The sequence below is a fragment of the Pristiophorus japonicus genome, chromosome 18 (genome assembly GCF_044704955.1).
Source record: "Pristiophorus japonicus isolate sPriJap1 chromosome 18, sPriJap1.hap1, whole genome shotgun sequence".
Taxonomy (NCBI): Eukaryota; Metazoa; Chordata; class Chondrichthyes; family Pristiophoridae; genus Pristiophorus; species Pristiophorus japonicus.
Genome location: NC_091994.1, coordinates 93,252,812 through 93,271,834, shown reverse-complemented (window position 1 = coordinate 93,271,834; position 19,023 = coordinate 93,252,812).

Genomic DNA, 19,023 nt, shown 5'->3' with positions numbered 1-19,023 from the left:
ACGTTCAGACTGACCCACGCCACACTACGTTCAGACTGACCCTCGTCACACTGCGCTCAGACTGACACTCGCCACACTGCGCTCAGACTGACCCTCGTCACACTGCGCTCAGACTGACCCTCGCCACACTGCGCTCAGACTGACCCTCGTCACACTGCGCTCAGACTGACCCTCGCCACACTGCGCTCAGACTGAATCTCGCCACACTGCGCTCAGACTGACCCTCGTCACACTGCGCTCAGACTGAATCTCGCCACACTGCGTTCAGACATCTTCGCCACACTGCGTTCAGACTGAATCTCGCCACACTGCGTTCAGACTGAATCTCGCCACACTGCGCTCAGACTGAATCTCGCCACACTGCGCTCAGACTGACCCTCGCCACACAGCGCTCAGACTGACCCTCGCCACACTGCGCTCAGACTGAATCTTGCCACACTGCGCTCAGACTGACCAACGCCACACTGCGTTCAGACTGAATCTCGCCACACTACGCTCAGACTGACCCACGCCACACTGTCCTCAGACTGACCCTCGCCACACTGCGCTCAGACTGACCCTCGTCACACTGCGCTCAGACTGAATCTCGCCACACTACGCTCAGACTGACCCACGCCACACTGCGCTCAGACTGACCCTCGCCACACTGCGCTCAGACTGAATCTCGCCACACTGCGCTCAGACTGAATCTCGCCACACTGCGCTCAGACTGACCCTCGGCACACTGTGCTCAGACTGACCCTCGCCACACTGCGCTCAGACTGACCCTCGCCACACTGCGCTCAGACTGACCCTCGCCACACTGCGCTCAGACTGAATCTCGCCACACTGCGCTCAGACTGAATCTCGCCTCACTGCGCTCAGACTGACCCACGCCACACTGCGCTCAGACTGACCCTCGCCACACTGCGCTCAGACTGACCCACGCCACACTGCGCTCAGACTGACCCACGGCACACTGCGCTCAGACTGACCCTCGCCACACAGCGCTCAGACTGAATCTCGCCACACAGCGTTCATACATCTTCGCCACACTGCGTTCAGACTGACCCTCGCCACACAGCGCTCAGACTGACCCTCGCCACACTGCGCTCAGACTGAATCTCACCACACTGCGCTCAGACTGACCCTCGCCACACAGCGCTCAGACTGAATCTCGCCACACAGCGTTCATACATCTTCGCCACACTGCGTTCAGACTGACCCTCGCCACACTGCGCTCAGACTGACCCTCGCCACACTGTGCTCAGACTGACCCACGCCACACTGCGTTCAGACTGACCCACGGCACACTGCGCTCAGACTGACCCTCGCCACACTGCGCTCAGACTGAATCTCGCCACACTGCGCTCAGACTGAATCTCACCACACTGCGCTCAGACTGACCCTCGCCACACTGCGCTCAGACTGACCCACGCCACACTACGCTCAGACTGACCCTCGCCACACTGCGTTCAGACTGACCCACGCCACACTGCGCTCAGACTGACCCAAGTCACACTGCGCTCAGACTGACCCACGTCACACTGCGCTCAGACTGAATCTCGCCACACTGCGCTCAGACTGACCCTCGCCACACTGTGCTCAGACTGAATCTCACCACACTGCGCTCAGACTGACCCTCGCCACACTGTGCTCAGACTGAATCTCGCCACACTGCGCTCAGACTGACCCTCGCCACACTACGGTCAGACTGAATCTCGCCACACTGCGCTCAGACTGACCCACGCCACACTACGCTCAGACTGAATCTCGTCACACTACGCTCAGACTGAATCTCGCCACACTGCGTTCAGACTGAATCTCGCCACACTGCGTTCAGACTGAATCTCGCCACACTGCGCTCAGACTGACCCTCGCCACACTGCGCTCAGACTGAATCTCGCCACACTGCGCTCAGACTGACCCTCGCCACACTGCGCTCAGACAGACCCTCGTCAAACTGCGCTCAGACTGAATCTCGCCACACTGCGCTCAGACTGACCCTCGCCACACTGCGCTCAGACTGAATCTCGCCACACTGCGCTCAGACTGACCCTCGCCACACTGCGCTCAGACTGACCCTCGCCACACTGCGCTCAGACTGACCCTCGCCACACTGCGCTCAGACTGACCCTCGCCACACTGCGCTCAGACTGACCCTCGCCACACTGCGCTCAGACTGACCCACGTCACACTGTGCTCAGACTGACCCACGCCACACTGCGCTAAGACTGAATCTCGCCACACTGCGCTCAGACTGACCCACGCCACACTGCGCTCAGACTGAATCTCGCCACACTGCACTCAGACTGACCCTCGCCACACTGCGTTCAGACTGACCCTCGCCACACTACGTTCAGACTGACCCTCGTCACACTGCGCTCAGACTGACCCTCGCCACACTGCGTTAGACACCCTCGCCACACTGCGCTCAGACTGAATCTCGCCACACTGCGCTCAGACTGACCCTCGCCACACTGCGCTCAGACTGACCCTCGCCACACTGTGCTCAGACTGAATCTCACCACACTGCGCTCAGACTGACCCTCGCCACACTACGTTCAGACTGACCCTCGTCACACTGTGCTCAGACTGACCCACGCCACACTGCGTTAGACACCCTCGCCACACTGCGCTCAGACTGACCCTCGCCACACTGTGCTCAGACTGAATCTCACCACACTGCGCTCAGACTGACCCTCGCCACACTGCGCTCAGACTGGCCTTCGCCACACTACGTTCAGACTGACCCTCGCCACACTGCGCTCAGACTGACCCTCGCCACACTGCGCTCAGACTGACCTTCGCCACACTGCGCTCAGACTGACCCTCGTCACACTGCGCTCAGACTGAATCTCGCCACACTGCGTTCAGACATCTTCGCCACACTGCGCTCAGACTGACCTTCGCCACACTACGTTCAGACTGACCCTCGCCACACTGCGCTCAGACTGACCTTCGCCACACTACGTTCAGACTGACCCACGCCACACTACGTTCAGACTGACCCTCGTCACACTGCGCTCAGACTGACCCTCGCCACACTGCGCTCAGACTGAATCTCGCCACACTGCGCTCAGACTGACCCTCGTCACACTGCGCTCAGACTGACCCTCGCCACACTGCGCTCAGACTGACCCTCGCCACACTGCGCTCAGACTGAATCTCGCCACACTGCGCTCAGACTGAATCTCGCCACACTGCGCTCAGACTGACCCTCGCCACACTGCGCTCAGACTGAATCTTGCCACACTGCGCTCAGACTGAATCTCGCCACACTACGCTCAAACTGACCCTCGCCACACTGCGCTCAGACTGACTCTCGCCACACTGCGTTAGACACCCTCGCCACACTGTGCTCAGACTGACCCTCACCACACTGCGCTCAGACTGACCCACGCCACACTGCGCTCAGACTGACCCTCGCCACACTGCGTTCAGACTGACCCTCGCCACACTGCGTTCAGACTGACCCACGCCACACTGCGCTCAGACTGACCCTCGCCACACTGCGCTCAGACTGACCCTCGCCACACTGCGCTCAGACTGACCCACGCCACACTGCGCTCAGACTGACCCTCGCCACACTGCGCTCAGACTGACCCTCGCCACACTGCGCTCAGACTGACCCACGCCACACTGCGTTCAGACTGACCCTCGCCACACTGTGCTCAGACTGAATCTCGCCACACTGCGCTCAGACTGACCCTCGCCACACTGCGCTCAGACTGACCCTCGCCACACTGCGCTCAGACTGACCCTCGCCACACTGTGCTCAGACTGAATCTCGCCACACTGCGCTCAGACTGACCCTCGCCACACTGCGCTCAGACTGACCCACGTCACACTACGCTCAGACTGACCCTCGCCACACTGCGCTCAGACTGACCCACGCCACACTGTGCTCAGACTGACCCACGTCACACTACGCTCAGACTGACCCTCACCACACTGCGCTCAGACTGACCCTCGCCACACTGCGCTCAGACTGACCCACGTCACACTACGCTCAGACTGACCCTCGCCACACTGCGTTCAGACTGACCCTCTCCACACTGTGCTCAGACTGAATCTCGCCACAATGCGCTCAGACTGACCCTCGCCACACTGCGCTCAGACTGACCCACGCCACACTGTGCTCAGACTGACCCTCGCCACACTGCGTTAGACACCCACGCCACACTGCGCTCAGACTGAATCTCGCCACACTGTGCTCAGACTGAATCTCGCCACACTGCGTTAGACACCCACGCCACACTGCGCTCAGACTGAATCTCGCCACACTGTGCTCAGACTGAATCTCGCCACACTGCGTTAGACACCCTCGCCACACTGCGCTCAGACTGAATCTCGCCACACTGCGCTCAGACTGACCCTCGCCACACTGCGCTCAGACTGACCCACGTCACACTGCGCTCAGACTGACCCTCGCCACACTGCGCTCAGACTGACACACGCCACACTGCGTTCAGACTGACCCACGCCACACTGTGCTCAGACTGAATCTCACCACACTGTGCTCAGACTGAATCTCGCCACACTGCGCTCAGACTGACCCTCGCCACACTGCGCTCAGACTGAATCTCGCCACACTGCGCTCAGACTGACCCTCACCACACTGTGCTCAGACTGACCCTTACCACACTGTGCTCAGACTGACCCACGCCACACTGCCCTCAGACTGAATCTCGCCACACTGCGCTCAGACTGACCCTCGTCACACTGCGCTCAGACTGACCCACGTCACACTACGCTCAGGCTGAATCTCGCCACACTGCGCTCAGACTGAATCTCGCCACACTGCACTCAGACTGACCCTCGTCACACTGTGCTCAGACTGAATCTCGCCACACTGCGTTCAGACTGACCCTCGCCACACTACGTTCAGACTGACCCTCGTCACACTGCGCTCAGACTGACCCTCGTCACACTGCACTCAGACTGACCCTCGCCACACTGCGCTCAGACTGAATCTCGCCACACTGCGCTCAGACTGACCCTCGTCACACAGCGCTCAGACTGAATCTCACCACACTGCGCTCAGACTGACCCTCGCCACACTGCGCTCAGACTGAATCTCGCCACACTGCGCTCAGACTGACCCTCGTCACACAGCGCTCAGACTGAATCTCACCACACTGCGCTCAGACTGACCCTCGCCACACTGCGCTCAGACTGACCTACGCCACACTACGTTCAGACTGACCCTCGCCACACTGCGCTCAGACTGACCCTCGCCACACTGCGCTCAGACTGACCTTCGCCACACTGCGCTCAGACTGACCCTCGTCACACTGCGCTCAGACTGACCCTCGCCACACTGCGTTCAGACATCTTCGCCACACTGCGCTCAGACTGACCTTCGCCACACTACGTTCAGACTGACCCTCGCCACAGTGCGCTCAGACTGACCTTCGCCACACTACGTTCAGACTGAACCACGCCACACTACGTTCAGACTGACCCTCGTCACACTGCGCTCAGACTGACCCTCGCCACACTGCGCTCAGACTGACCCTCGCCACACTGCGCTCAGACTGAATCTCGCCACACTGCGCTCAGACTGACCCTCGCCACACTGCGCTCAGACTGACCCTCGTCACACTGCGCTCAGACTGACCCTCGCCACACTGCGCTCAGACTGAATCTCGCCACACTGCGCTCAGACTGACCCTCGCCACACTGCGCTCAAACTGACCCTCGCCACACTGCGCTCAGACTGACTCTCGCCACACTGCGTTAGACACCCTCGCCACACTGTGCTCAGACTGACCCTCACCACACTGCGCTCAGACTGACCCACGCCACACTGCGCTCAGACTGACCCTCGCCACACTGCGTTCAGACTGACCCACGCCACACTGCGTTCAGACTGACCCTCGCCACACTGTGCTCAGACTGAATCTCGCCACACTGCGCTCAGACTGACCCTCGCCACACTGCGCTCAGACTGACCCTCGCCACACTGCGCTCAGACTGACCCTCGCCACACTGTGCTCAGACTGAATCTCGCCACACTGCGCTCAGACTGACCCTCGCCACACTGTGCTCAGACTGAATCTCGCCACACTGCGCTCAGACTGACCCTCGCCACACTGCGCTCAGACTGACCCTCGCCACACTGCGCTCAGACTGACCCACGTCACACTACGCTCAGACTGACCCTCGCCACACTGCGCTCAGACTGACCCACGCCACACTGTGCTCAGACTGACCCACGTCACACTGCGCTCAGACTGACCCACGCCACACTGCGCTCAGACTGACCCACGTCACACTACGCTCAGACTGACCCTCGCCACACTGCGTTCAGACTGACCCTCTCCACACTGTGCTCAGACTGAATCTCGACACAATGCGCTCAGACTGACCCTCGCCACACTGCGCTCAGACTGACCCACGCCACACTGTGCTCAGACTGACCCTCGCCACACTGCGTTAGACACCCACGCCACACTGCGCTCAGACTGACCCTCGCCACACTGCGTTAGACACCCTCGCCACACTGCGCTCAGACTGAATCTCGCCACACTGCGCTCAGACTGACCCTCGCCACACTGCGCTCAGACTGACCCACGTCACACTGCGCTCAGACTGACCCTCGCCACACTGCGCTCAGACTGACCCACGCCACACTGCGTTCAGACTGACCCACGCCACACTGTGCTCAGACTGAATCTCACCACACTGTGCTCAGACTGAATCTCGCCACACTGCGCTCAGACTGACCCTCGCCACACTGCGCTCAGACTGAATCTCGCCACACTGCGCTCAGACTGACCCTCACCACACTGTGCTCAGACTGACCCACGCCACACTGCGCTCAGACTGACCCTCGTCACACTGCGCTCAGACTGACCCTCACCACACTGTGCTCAGACTGACCCACGCCACACTACGCTCAGAATGAATCTCGTCACACTGCGCTCAGACTGACCCATGTCACACTACGCTCAGACTGAATCTCGCCACACTGCGCTCAGACTGACCCACGCCACACTGTGCTCAGACTGAATCTCGCCACACTGCGTTCAGACTGACCCTCGCCACACTACGTTCAGACTGACCCTCGTCACACTGCGCTCAGACTGACCCTCGCCACACTGCGCTCAGACTGACCCTCGCCACACTGCGCTCAGACTGAATCTCGCCACACTGCGCTCAGACTGACCCACGCCACACTGCGCTCAGACTGACCCTCGTCACACTGCGCTCAGACTGACCCTCGCCACACTGCGCTCAGACTGACCCTCGCCACACTGCGCTCAGACTGACCCTCGTCACACTGCGCTCAGACTGACCCTCGCCACACTGCGCTCAGACTGACCCTCGCCACACTGCGCTCAGACTGAATCTCGCCACACTGCGCTCAGACTGACCCACGCCACACTGCGCTCAGACTGACCCTCGCCACACTGCGCTCAGACTGAATCTCGCCACACTGCGCTCAGACTGAATCTCGCCACACTGTGCTCAGACTGAATCTCGCCACACTGCGCTCAGACTGACCCTCGCCACACTACGTTCAGACTGACCCTCGCCACACTGCGCTCAGACTGAATCTCGCCACACTGCGCTCAGACTGACCCACGCCACACTGCGCTCAGACTGACCCTCGCCACACTACGTTCAGACTGACCCTCGTCACACTGCGCTCAGACTGACCCTCGCCACACTGCGCTCAGACTGACCCTCGCCACACAGCGCTCAGACTGACCCTCGCCACACTGCGCTCAGACTGAATCTCGCCACACTGCGCTCAGACTGAATCTCGCCACACTGCGCTCAGACTGAATCTCGCCACACTGCGCTCAGACTGACCCTCGCCACACTGCGCTCAGACTGAATCTCGCCACACTGCGTTCAGACTGACCCTCGCCACACTACGTTCAGACTGACTCTCGCCACACTGCGTTAGACACCCTCGCCACACTGTGCTCAGACTGACCCTCTCCACACTGCGCTCAGACTGACCCACGCCACACTGCGCTCAGACTGACCCTCGCCACACTGCGTTCAGACTGACCCACGCCACACTGCGCTCAGACTGACCCTCGCCACACTGCGCTCAGACTGACCCTCGCCACACTGCGCTCAGACTGACCCTCGCCACACTGCGCTCAGACTGACCCACGCCACACTGCGCTCAGACTGACCTTCGCCACACTGCGCTCAGACTGACCCTCGCCACACTGCGCTCAGACTGACCCTCGCCACACTGCGCTCAGACTGAATCTCGCCACACTGCGCTCAGACTGACCCACGCCACACTGCGCTCAGACTGACCCTCGCCACACTGCGCTCAGACTGACCCACGTCACACTGCGCTCAGACTGACCCTCACCACACTGCGCTCAGACTGACCCACGTCACACTACGCTCAGACTGAATCTCGCCACACTGCGCTCAGACTGACCCTCGCCACACTGCGCTCAGACTGACCCACGCCACACTGTGCTCAGACTGAATCTCGCCTCACTGGGCTCAGACTGACCCTCGCCACACTGCGTTCAGACTGACCCACGCCACACTGAAAATCACCATACTCCGCTCACCCCGAATCTTGCCAGACTGAGTCTGCGCGCAGTCCTTCTAGATAGAGGCAGGCAGAGTCAAGGAATCAGCTCCCTTGGCATGGTTTGGAAAGTGGAGAATGGTTCTTTATATTTTTAATCCAAGTAAAGGACAGCACTGGGGCTTCACTCACCCAAAAGACAGAAGCGGAGTGTCAGGCTGTGTTCCTCCTGGTGTCTAATGTGTGTCATGCTGCAGAAGTAGAAGCCAGTGGCCTGCGAAGTTTCCCAGTTTAACAGCATCAAGCTCCCGTCGAGCCGCACTCTGTACTGATCACCCTCTCCTGACAGACAGGTAGATGCAGGGATTACAATATAGAATTGCAGCGACTTACAGTACAGGGAAAGGCCATTCGGCTCACTGCTTGTGCCAGCACTTTGAAAGATCTATCAAGTTAGTCCCATTCCCTTGCTCTTTCCCCAGAGCCCTGCATGCTTAACCAACTTATAACAGTGATTTTTTTTCACCTCTTTTTTTGCATTCATTCCGGGATATGGGTGCCGCTGGCGAGGCCAGCATTTATTGCCCATCTTTAATTGCCCTTGAGAAGGTGGTGGTGAGCCGCCACCTTGAACTGCTGCAGTCCTTGTGGTGAAGATACTCCTACAATGCTATTAGGGAGGGAGTTCCAGGATTTTGACCCAGCGACAAGGAAGGTACAGTGATATATTTCCAAGTCAGGATGGTGTGTAACGTGGAGGGGAACATGCAGGTGATGATATTACCATGCGCCTGCTGTCCTTGTCCTTCTAGGCGGTCGAGGTCGTGGACTTGGGAGGTGCTGCCAAAGAAGCTGTGACAAATTGCTGCAGTGCATCTTATAGATGGTACACACTGCAGCCACGGTGCTGGTGGAGGGAGTGAATGTTTAAGGTGGTGGATGGGATGCAATCAAGCGGGCTGATCTGTCCTGGATGGTGTCGAGCTTCTTGAGTGTTGTTGAAGCTGCACTCAACCAGGCAAGTGGAGAGTATTCCATCACACTCCTGACTTGTGCCTTGTAGATGGTGGAAAGGCTTTGGGGAGTCAGGAGGCGAGACACTCACTGCAGTATACCCAGCCTCTGACCTGCTCTTGTAGCCACAGTATTTATGTGGCTGGTTCAGTTAGGTTTCTGGTCAATGGTGACTCCCAGGATGTTGATGGTGGGGAAATCGGCGATGGTAATGCTGCTGAATATCAAGGGGAGGTGGTTAGACGCGAGCTTGTTGGAGATGGTCATTGTGTGGCACAAATGTTACTTGCCACTTATCAGCCCAAACCTGAATGTTGTCTAGGTCTTGCTGCATGCGAGTATGGACTGCTTCATTTTCTGAGGAGTTGCGACTGGAACTGAACACTGTGCAAACATCAGCAAACATCCCCACTTTTGACCTATGATGGAAGGCAGGCCACCTAATCCACCCACCCCTCATGGACAACCCCAACAGCAACAGACCGGGATGCCGCACCGCTATCGTTGCATGGGAACTCAGGCGCTTCGACGTAGACATCACCATCCTAAGTGAGACCTGGTGGGCAGGGGAAGGCCAAAGAACAAGGTGGCGGTAAACCATGGGGTAGGCTTCGCCATAAAAAATTAGCTAGTGGACTGTCTCAGAGATTCCCCTTATGGGATAAATGAACGCCTGATAACTTCGGCTCACCCTAGCCCGGAACCAGTACGCTACAGTCTTCAGCGCGTACACACCAACACTGGAAGCTAGAGGCGAGACCAAAGAGGAATTCTACTCTAGCCTTGAACAATCCCAGTCCCAAGTCCCAATGGGCAACAAGCTGATCCTCTTTTGTGACTTCAATGCCAGAGCTGGAAAGGACACTGACCTCTGTGATCGGCAGAGAGATGGTAGGGAAAGCCAACTCCAACGGTACCCTCATCCTGACAAAATGCTTAGAACATGGCCTCGTCATAACCATTGGCTTCATGGCAACACCCTCGCTCCAAGCACTGGCATCTGCTAGACTATGTCATTGTCCGAGCGAGGGACCACAAGGACTTGCGCATCACCCTCGCCATGACAGGAGCTGATGATTGCTGGACGGATCATCGCCTAATCCGCTCTTCATTACCATCAACATTGCCCCAAAAAAACGACAGCAACAGAAGCAATGCCGAAGGAAAATCAACGCTGGAGCACTCAAAGATTCTGCTAGGAAAGTCCTATTCAGCCAGTGCCTCACTATCAACCTGACAACTCCCAAAGACGCAGAGTGCCTGGTCTGCCCTCAAGGCTTCCATAATTAGCACCTGCGAAGAGATGCTCAGTCACTCGATCAGGAAACACCAAGACTGGTTCAATGAGAACGACCAGGAGATGCAGGAGCTAATATGCCGCAAACGCAAGGCATTCTTGGACTGGAAGCAGCAATGCAACTCAAGGGCAAGAAAGCAACTCTACAGATGTCTGAAGGCCAAGGTCCAACAGAAAACCCGCGACCTAAAGAACAGATGGTGGGTGGAGAAAGCACAGGAGATCCAGCAGCTAGCCAACAACCACGACGTGCGAGGATTCTTTAACGCAGTCAAGACCACCTCTGGCCCAAGCACCCAAGGCCCTACCCCACTGCTGACCAAGAATGGAGAAGTGCTCATCAAGGACAGAGAGACAATTAGTACCCACTGGAATGAGCACTTCGAAGATTTCCTTAACTGAGACTGTCTTCAACGTGAGGGTCTTCGACTCCATCCCGCAGCATCCCACCTGCCACCATCTCAGCACAAACCCAACTGGGCATGAGGTAGAAAAGGCCATCCGACAACTGAAAAATAACAAGGCATCAGGAGCAGATGGAATCCCCGCTGAAGCACTAAAACATGGCAGAGAAGCACTATGGGCACGGATCCATGACCACATTTTTCTTATCTGGAAGGAGGAGAGCATGCCAGGAGATCTCAGAGACGCCATAATCGTGACCATCTTCAAGAAGAGTGACTAGTCCAACTGCGGTAACTACAGAGGAGTCTCCCTGCTGTCGGCCACGGGGAAAGTCATCGTAAGAATCCTCCTCAATCGCGTTCTCCCTGTGGCTGAAGAACCCCTCCTAGAGTCGCAATGCGGATTCCGCCCACTAAGGGCGCAATGGACATGATCTTCACCGCGCAGCAAATACAAGAGAAATGCAGGGAACAGCACCAACCCTTGTACATGGCCACCTTTGATCTCTCAAAAGCCTTTGACGCTGTCAACCATAAGGGATTATGGAGCGCCTCCTCCGATTCGGCTACCCTCAAACATTTATCACCATCCTCCGTCTGCTCCACGATGACATGCAAGCTGTGATCCTGACCAACGGATCCACCACAGACCCAGTCCACCGGGGTCAAGCAGGGCTGCGTCATCACACCAACGCTCTTCTCGATCTTCCTTGCTGCAATGCTCCATCTCACCCTCAGCAAGCTCCCCGCTGGAGTGGAGCTAAATTACAGGACAAACGGGAATCTGTTCAACCTCTGCTGCCTCCAGGCCAGATCCAAGGTCGTCCCATCCTCCGTCATCAAACTACAGTATGCAGATGACGCCTGCATCTGCGCACACTCGGAGGCCGAACTCCAAGCCATCATCAACACCTTCACTGAGGCGTACGAGAGCATGGGCCTTGCACTAAACATCCATAAGACAAAGGTCCTCTACCAAGCTGCCCCCGTCACACAGCACTGCCCCTCGGTTATCAAAATCCACAACGAGGCCTTGGACAACGTGGACCATTTTCTATACCTCGGGAGCCTACTGCGAACAAGGACAGATACCGATGACGAGGATCAACACCACCTTCAGTGTGCCAATGCAGCCTTCGGTCGCCTGAGGAAAAGAGTGTTTGAAGACCAGGACCTCAAACCTGGCACCAAGCTCATGGTCTACAGAGCAGTGGTGATACCTGCCCTCCTATATGGCTCAGAGACATGAACTATGTACAGCAGGCACCTCAAAACACTGGAGAAGTACCACCAACGCTTCTTCTGCAAGATTCTGCAAATCCATTGGCAGGACAGGTGCACCAACATCAGTGTCCTCACTCAGGCCAACATCCTCAGCATCGTGCTTGATCAGCTCCGCTAGATGGGCCACATCGTCCGCATACCTGACACGAGACTCCCAAAACAAGTGCTCTACTCAGAGATCCGACACGGCAAGCGAGCTCCAGGTGGGCAGAGGAAATGCTTCAAGGGTACCCTCAAAACCTCCTTGAAAAAATGTAACATCCCCAGCGGCACCTGGGAATCCCTGGCCCAAGACTGCTCAAAGTGGGGAAAAAGCATCCAAGAAGGCACTGAACACCTTGAGTCTCTTCGCCGAGAGCAAGCTGAAGCCAAGCGTAGACAGTGGAAGGAGCACACGGCAACCCAGGCACCCCACCCACCCGTTCCTTCAACAACCATTTGCTCCACCTTTGACAGAGACTGTAGGTCCCGCATTGGACTCTTCAGTCACCTGAGAACTCATTTTTAGTGAGGAAGCAAGTCAACCTCGAGGGACTGCCTAAGAAGAAGAAGATGATGAAGCAGCTGAAGATGGTTGGGCCTAGAACACTGCCCCGAGGAACTCCTGTAGCGATGTCCTGGGGCTGGGATGATTGATTTCCAACAACCACAACCATCTTCCTTTGTGCTAGGTCTTCAACTTACCTCCCTTCTCTGCTGCAAGGTTTTGCTGCTGATCTGTGCTGAGTTTGCTGATCACAGCCAGCTATCTGCTAGGCACTATAACTGGGCTCAGTGCACCTGCATTAGCGAGGGGGAAATCACCTAGGCCAAGAAATTAGATAAGGCCCAAAAATGGTTGCTGGGATCGCGATGTGCGATCAACCCATGCCCATTCCAAGGATTGTAAGCAGCATGTAAACTTCAACACGGTTGGACAGACAAATCCACGAGTAGTGAATGTTTGGACAGTCTGTACCCCAGTGTTGAACAGTCTAATCCCCCGTATTGATTGGTTGGACAGTCCGATCCTCCAGTATTGACGGGTTGGACAGTCTGATCCTCAGTATTGAATTGTTGGACAGTCTGATCTTCAATATTGAACATTTCAACAGTCTGATCCCCCAGTATTGACCGGATGGGCAGTATGATGATCCAGTATTGAACAGTTGGACAGTCTGATCCCCCAGTATTGAACAGTTGTGGACAGTCTGATCCCCCAGTGTTGAACAGTTGGACAGTCTGATCCCCTAGTGTTGAACAGTTTGATCCCCCAGTATTGAACGTTGGGCAGTATGATCCCCAGTATTGAACGGCTGGACAGTCTGATCCCCAGTATTGACTGGTTGGACGGTCTTATCCCCCAGTATTCACTGGTTGGACGGTCTGATCCCCCAGTATTGAACAGTTGGACCTTATGAACTGAATGGACTCATTTGCTGTAATCAATTAGATGGAACTCAAAACACTGGAGAATTACCACCAACACTGCCTCCGCAATATCCTGAAAATCCATTGGCAGTATAGGCGCACCAATATCAGTGTCCTCACTCAAGCCAATATCCCCAGCATCGAAGCACTGACCACGCTCGATCAGCTCTGCTGGACGGGCCACATCACCCGCATGCCTGACACGAGACTCCCAAAACAAGCGCTTTACTCGGAGCTCCGACACGGCAAGCAAGCAGAGTAAACGCTTCAAGGACACCCTCAAAGCCTCCTTGAAAAAATGTAACATTCCCACCGACACCTGGGAATCCCTGGCCCAAGACCGCCCAAAAGTGGAGAAAAATCATCCGGGAAGGCGCTGAACACCTTGAGTCTCTTCGCCGAGAGCAAGCTGAAGCCAAGCGTCGACAGCGGAAGGAGCGTGTGGCAACCCAGGCACCCCACCCACCTGTTCCTTCAACCACCATTTGCCCCACCTCTGACAGAGACTGTAGGTCCCACATTGGATTTTTCAGTCACCTGAGAACTCACTTCTAGTGTGGAAGCAAGTCATCCTCGACTCCAAGGGACTACCTATGATGATGGAACTAAAGTTATAGTGAACAAGGACATCATATTTTTACAAACACTCTCATACATCTGTTTTGCAATAATTATACAGCCCTACACAAGGACAGGCACTGGTGGAGCAAATGGCCTTTTTGTAATATATATAGCTCCACCTGTGGCACTGCAGTCAGTGCTGTTTATAATAAAGGGAACAGGTCACTTGACTGGTGACTTCTGGAAGGTTCTGCCATCATAAGGCTGTGTGTGTTTCTGTGAGTACCTGAAGGTATCACAATAGGGCTATTTTCTTAACTGAAGCAGGGTCTGAGGTGTATGAAACCTTGAAAAATTTGCTTGTGCCTGACAAGCCAAAGGACACAACTCTTAAGCAGATCAGCTCTACAGCACCGTGCCCTTGGAAATTGCTGAAAGTTATCGTTTCGGAATACGAGATCAGTTAACCAAAGAAAGTATGAGTGAGTACATTGTAGCATTAAAAAAGCTATCTATTCACTGTAATTTTGGAAACTTTCAGGACCGAGCATTGCGTTGCCATTTTGTTTGTGGGATGAAAAATGATGCGATCAGAAGAAAGTTATTGACAATGCCTAACTTGACTTTTGATTTAGCTTGTCAGACAGCTATATCAGTGAACATGGCCGACCAATATTCCCAAGAATTTCATACTATTTTCAGTCGTCAGACAACCAAGGTGAATCGCCTGCAAGTTAAAAGTAAAAGGCGGTTGGGCCCCAAAGTCTCAGAAACTGGCAATGGTAACGGAGCATTGAAGTCCTGCTAACGGTGCCTGGGACAACACATTGCTCAAAGTTGTCCATATGTGAAGGCATCGTGTTTGTTCTGCAGGAAAACTGGGCATCTTATGAAGGCATGCCGACTGAAGGGTAAACCGGTATTCAAAGCTATGAGTAGAAATCCCCAGAGACTACATAGCATGGAAGAAAAACAACAGGACGAGGAGATGTTAGAGCTAAATATCATCAGGAGCACGAGGTTAACTAACAGCGATTTGAAAAGTATCATAATCCACATAGATGTTGCAGGAATCAAGAAACCCATGGAAATCGACACTGGTGCGTCCGTGAGTGTAGTACCGGAGTCGTTATACCTCGACAAATTGCATGATTTCCCATTGGAGAAATAAAAGATAGAGCTGCGAGGCTACTCGGGAGAGAACATTCCTGTGGTAGGTTGTATCACTGTACCGGTGAAATACAAGGATCAATTTCAGAGCTGGCCTCTAATAGTAGTGGCAGGAGACAAACCTGCCTTACCAGGAAGAAATTGGTTGGGATCACTGAAGCTGGATTGGAGTGAGATTTTTCATGTTGAAATGAGATTTGCATCAAAGGATGATGTCATCAAGAATTATCCGAAGGTGTTCTGCGAAACGGGCAGTCTGATCCAAGGCTTCAAGGTGAGTGTCAGGGTACAGAAGGATGCTAGATCGGTTTACTGCAAGCCACGTTTCGTACCACATGCACTCAAGAAGAAAGTTGAGCAAGAACTCAAAAGACTAGAGACTGAGAACATTATTTCTAATATAGATCGATGTAATTGGGCTACAACCATTGTTGTACCTAAGTCCAATGGTAAGGTAAGATTGTGTGGTGATTATAAAGTAACTGTAAACCAGGTTCTAGAGGGTAATGTCCCCAATACATTGCCAAATGTAGAAGATTTGTTCACAACACTGACAGGTGGTCAGATTTTCTCAAAGTTGGATCTTACGAATGCCTACTTACAGCTTGAACTAGATGAGGAGTCCAAGTCATGCTTGACTATAAATACTCATCTAGGCCTATATCAATTTAATAGACTACCATTTGGAGTGTGTTCTGCGACTGCCATATTCCAAGGGGTGATGAACCAGATTTTGCAAGGTATTGAAGGGGTAATATGTTATTTAGATGACATACTAATTTCAGCACCAAATAGGCAAATTCATAATAACATATTGAATGAAGTCCTCAAACGGCTAGAGAAGCACAGAGTACGAGTGTCTGCTCGCAAGTGTGAGTTATTTCAAAACTCAGTGGAGTACTTAGGGTACAGAGTAGACAAAGATAGTTTACATCCAACTAAGGGAAAGTTGGATGCAATCAGAAATGCACACACTCCCAAGAATGTCACTGAACTTCGATCATTTTTGGGTCTTTTGAACTATTATGGGAAGTTCCTACCAAATTTAGCTACAGTATTACATTCACTGAATGAACTATTGAAAAAACAGATCCATTGGAAGTGGTCAGAAGAATGCAATACAGCATTCAAGGAGTGAAGGAGTGTAAAAGCAAATTGATAAGAGAGCACCATGTTAGTTCACTATGACATATCTAAGGAGATCAAGCTAGCATGTGATGCCTCTCCGTATGGAGTTGGGGCAGTGATCTCTCATGTACTACATAGTGGGGAGGAGAGACCAATTGCTTTTGCTTCACGCACTCTGAGTGCCAGTGAGCGTAATTATGTGCAAATCGAAAGGGAAGCTTTGGCATTAATTTTTAGGGTCAAGAAGTTTCACAAATACTTGTATGGTCGTAAGTTTACCATCATTATGGATCATAAGCCCCTGACAGCAATCCTCCTTCCAAAGTCCACAGTTCCAACATTAGCTGCAGCCCGAATGCAGAGATGGGCTTTGATTTTGTCAGCATATACATATGATATTGAATACAGACGATCAGCTGATCACGGTAATGCTGATGCTATGACTAGATTGCCTTCCCCATCATAAGTTATACCCAATGGGGAAGAAGTGTCCTATTTTTCATACATCGATGAACTGCCAGTCACAGCTGAAGAGATTGGTAGAGCAACCAAACATGACCCAGTTATGTCAAAGGTGTATGATTATATTGCAAATGGATGGCCAAACCAGGTAATAGACAAAGATATTCTTCATTCGTAGGAATGAATTATCAGTCAATAAAGATTGTATCATGTGGGGTGCAAGAGTGGTTATACCAAATAAATTCAGGTCCAAATTATTAGGAGACCTCCATGACCAGCACCTGGGAATGTGCTTGACCAAGAGTTTTGCATGCAGTTACTTATGGTGGCCAGGTCTTGATAAAGATATAGAGTACATCGTCAGTCAGTGTACGACATGTCAATCGGTAAGCAAGCAACCACCATCAGTATGATTACAGCCATGGAAATGGCCTCCCAGGGTGTGGCAAAGGCTACATATCGATTTTGCTGAGCTAGAAGGACAACAATTGTTCATTGTGATTGATGGCCATTCAAAGAGGGTCGAGGTGTTTCCAATGTGGAAAATAAAACATTAGACATTTTACGAAGATTATTTTCTTCATTTGGCCTCCTAGAAGAAATTGTTTCTGATAATGGACCACAATTTTGTTCAGAAGAATTTGCACAGTTCACGAGCAAAAATGGTGTGAAACATACCAAGGTTCCACCATAACGCCCTGCTTCGAATGGTGCAGCAGAGCACACTGCACAAATTGTAAAACGTGCCCTCATCAAACAGATGTTGGATCCAAATCCAAAGAAACGACAGTTGTCATTGGTTGATTTCCTAATTACGTATCGTAATACTCTTCACACAACTACTGGTAGAACACCAGAAGAATTGTTTTTCAAACAACAGCCACGAACCAGATTCTCGTTGTTAAAACGAAACTGGCACAGTCCGTAGAAGAGACACAATTAAGACAGAAAGAGAATCATAATAGAGATAGAGTATCAGAGAGAAGTGTGAAATTAAATCAGAAGGTGAGAGTGAATAACCATCACTATAAATGGTGAAAGTGGTTACTAGGAAGAGTGGTGAAGATATGTGGTCCTCGCACATATTTGGTCAAGATGTTTGATCATGGACAGGTTAGGTTTGTTCACATTGATCATATTTTACCTACAGACGTGGAAGTAGTTGAAGGTGGGAATGATTCAATTATTTCTGACTCAGCAGATAGTTTTGATACACCAGTAGCATATCCTACATCCTTGGAAACAAATCCAAGAGAAAGTCAGAGTTTAAGTCTGAGTCCGAGTCAGGCAGACAAACAGTTTGAAGTTAGAGCGAGTTCAAATGGAAATCAAGGGCATCCCTTGGAGGAAAACTTTCCTCAGGATCAGCCTCAAATGAGTTTAAATTTGACACCATGTTTGGAAGGTTCTGTTCGAGAGCAAAGGTATCCTCTTCGAAGCAGAAAACAAGTGGTTAAGCTTCATTTGAAAATATGGCAAAATAAGTCCCTATCTTTTGTTATGTATAACCATGCAAGTTATGTATGATGATTGGTTGTTACAAGTACTTCTTCATGAAGGAGGGAGAAGTGTAATATATATAGCTCCACCTGTGGATGCCTGTGGCACTATAGCCAATGCTGTTTATAATAAAGGGAACAGATCACCTGACTGGTGACTTCTGGAAGATTCTGTCATCGTAAGGGTGTGTGTGTTTCTATGAGTACCTGAAGATACCACACTTTTCTTACCATTCTTTTTGTTTACCCTCTCACTCCCTTAGTTTACCAACCTATGGTATATTTGTCTCTTTTACA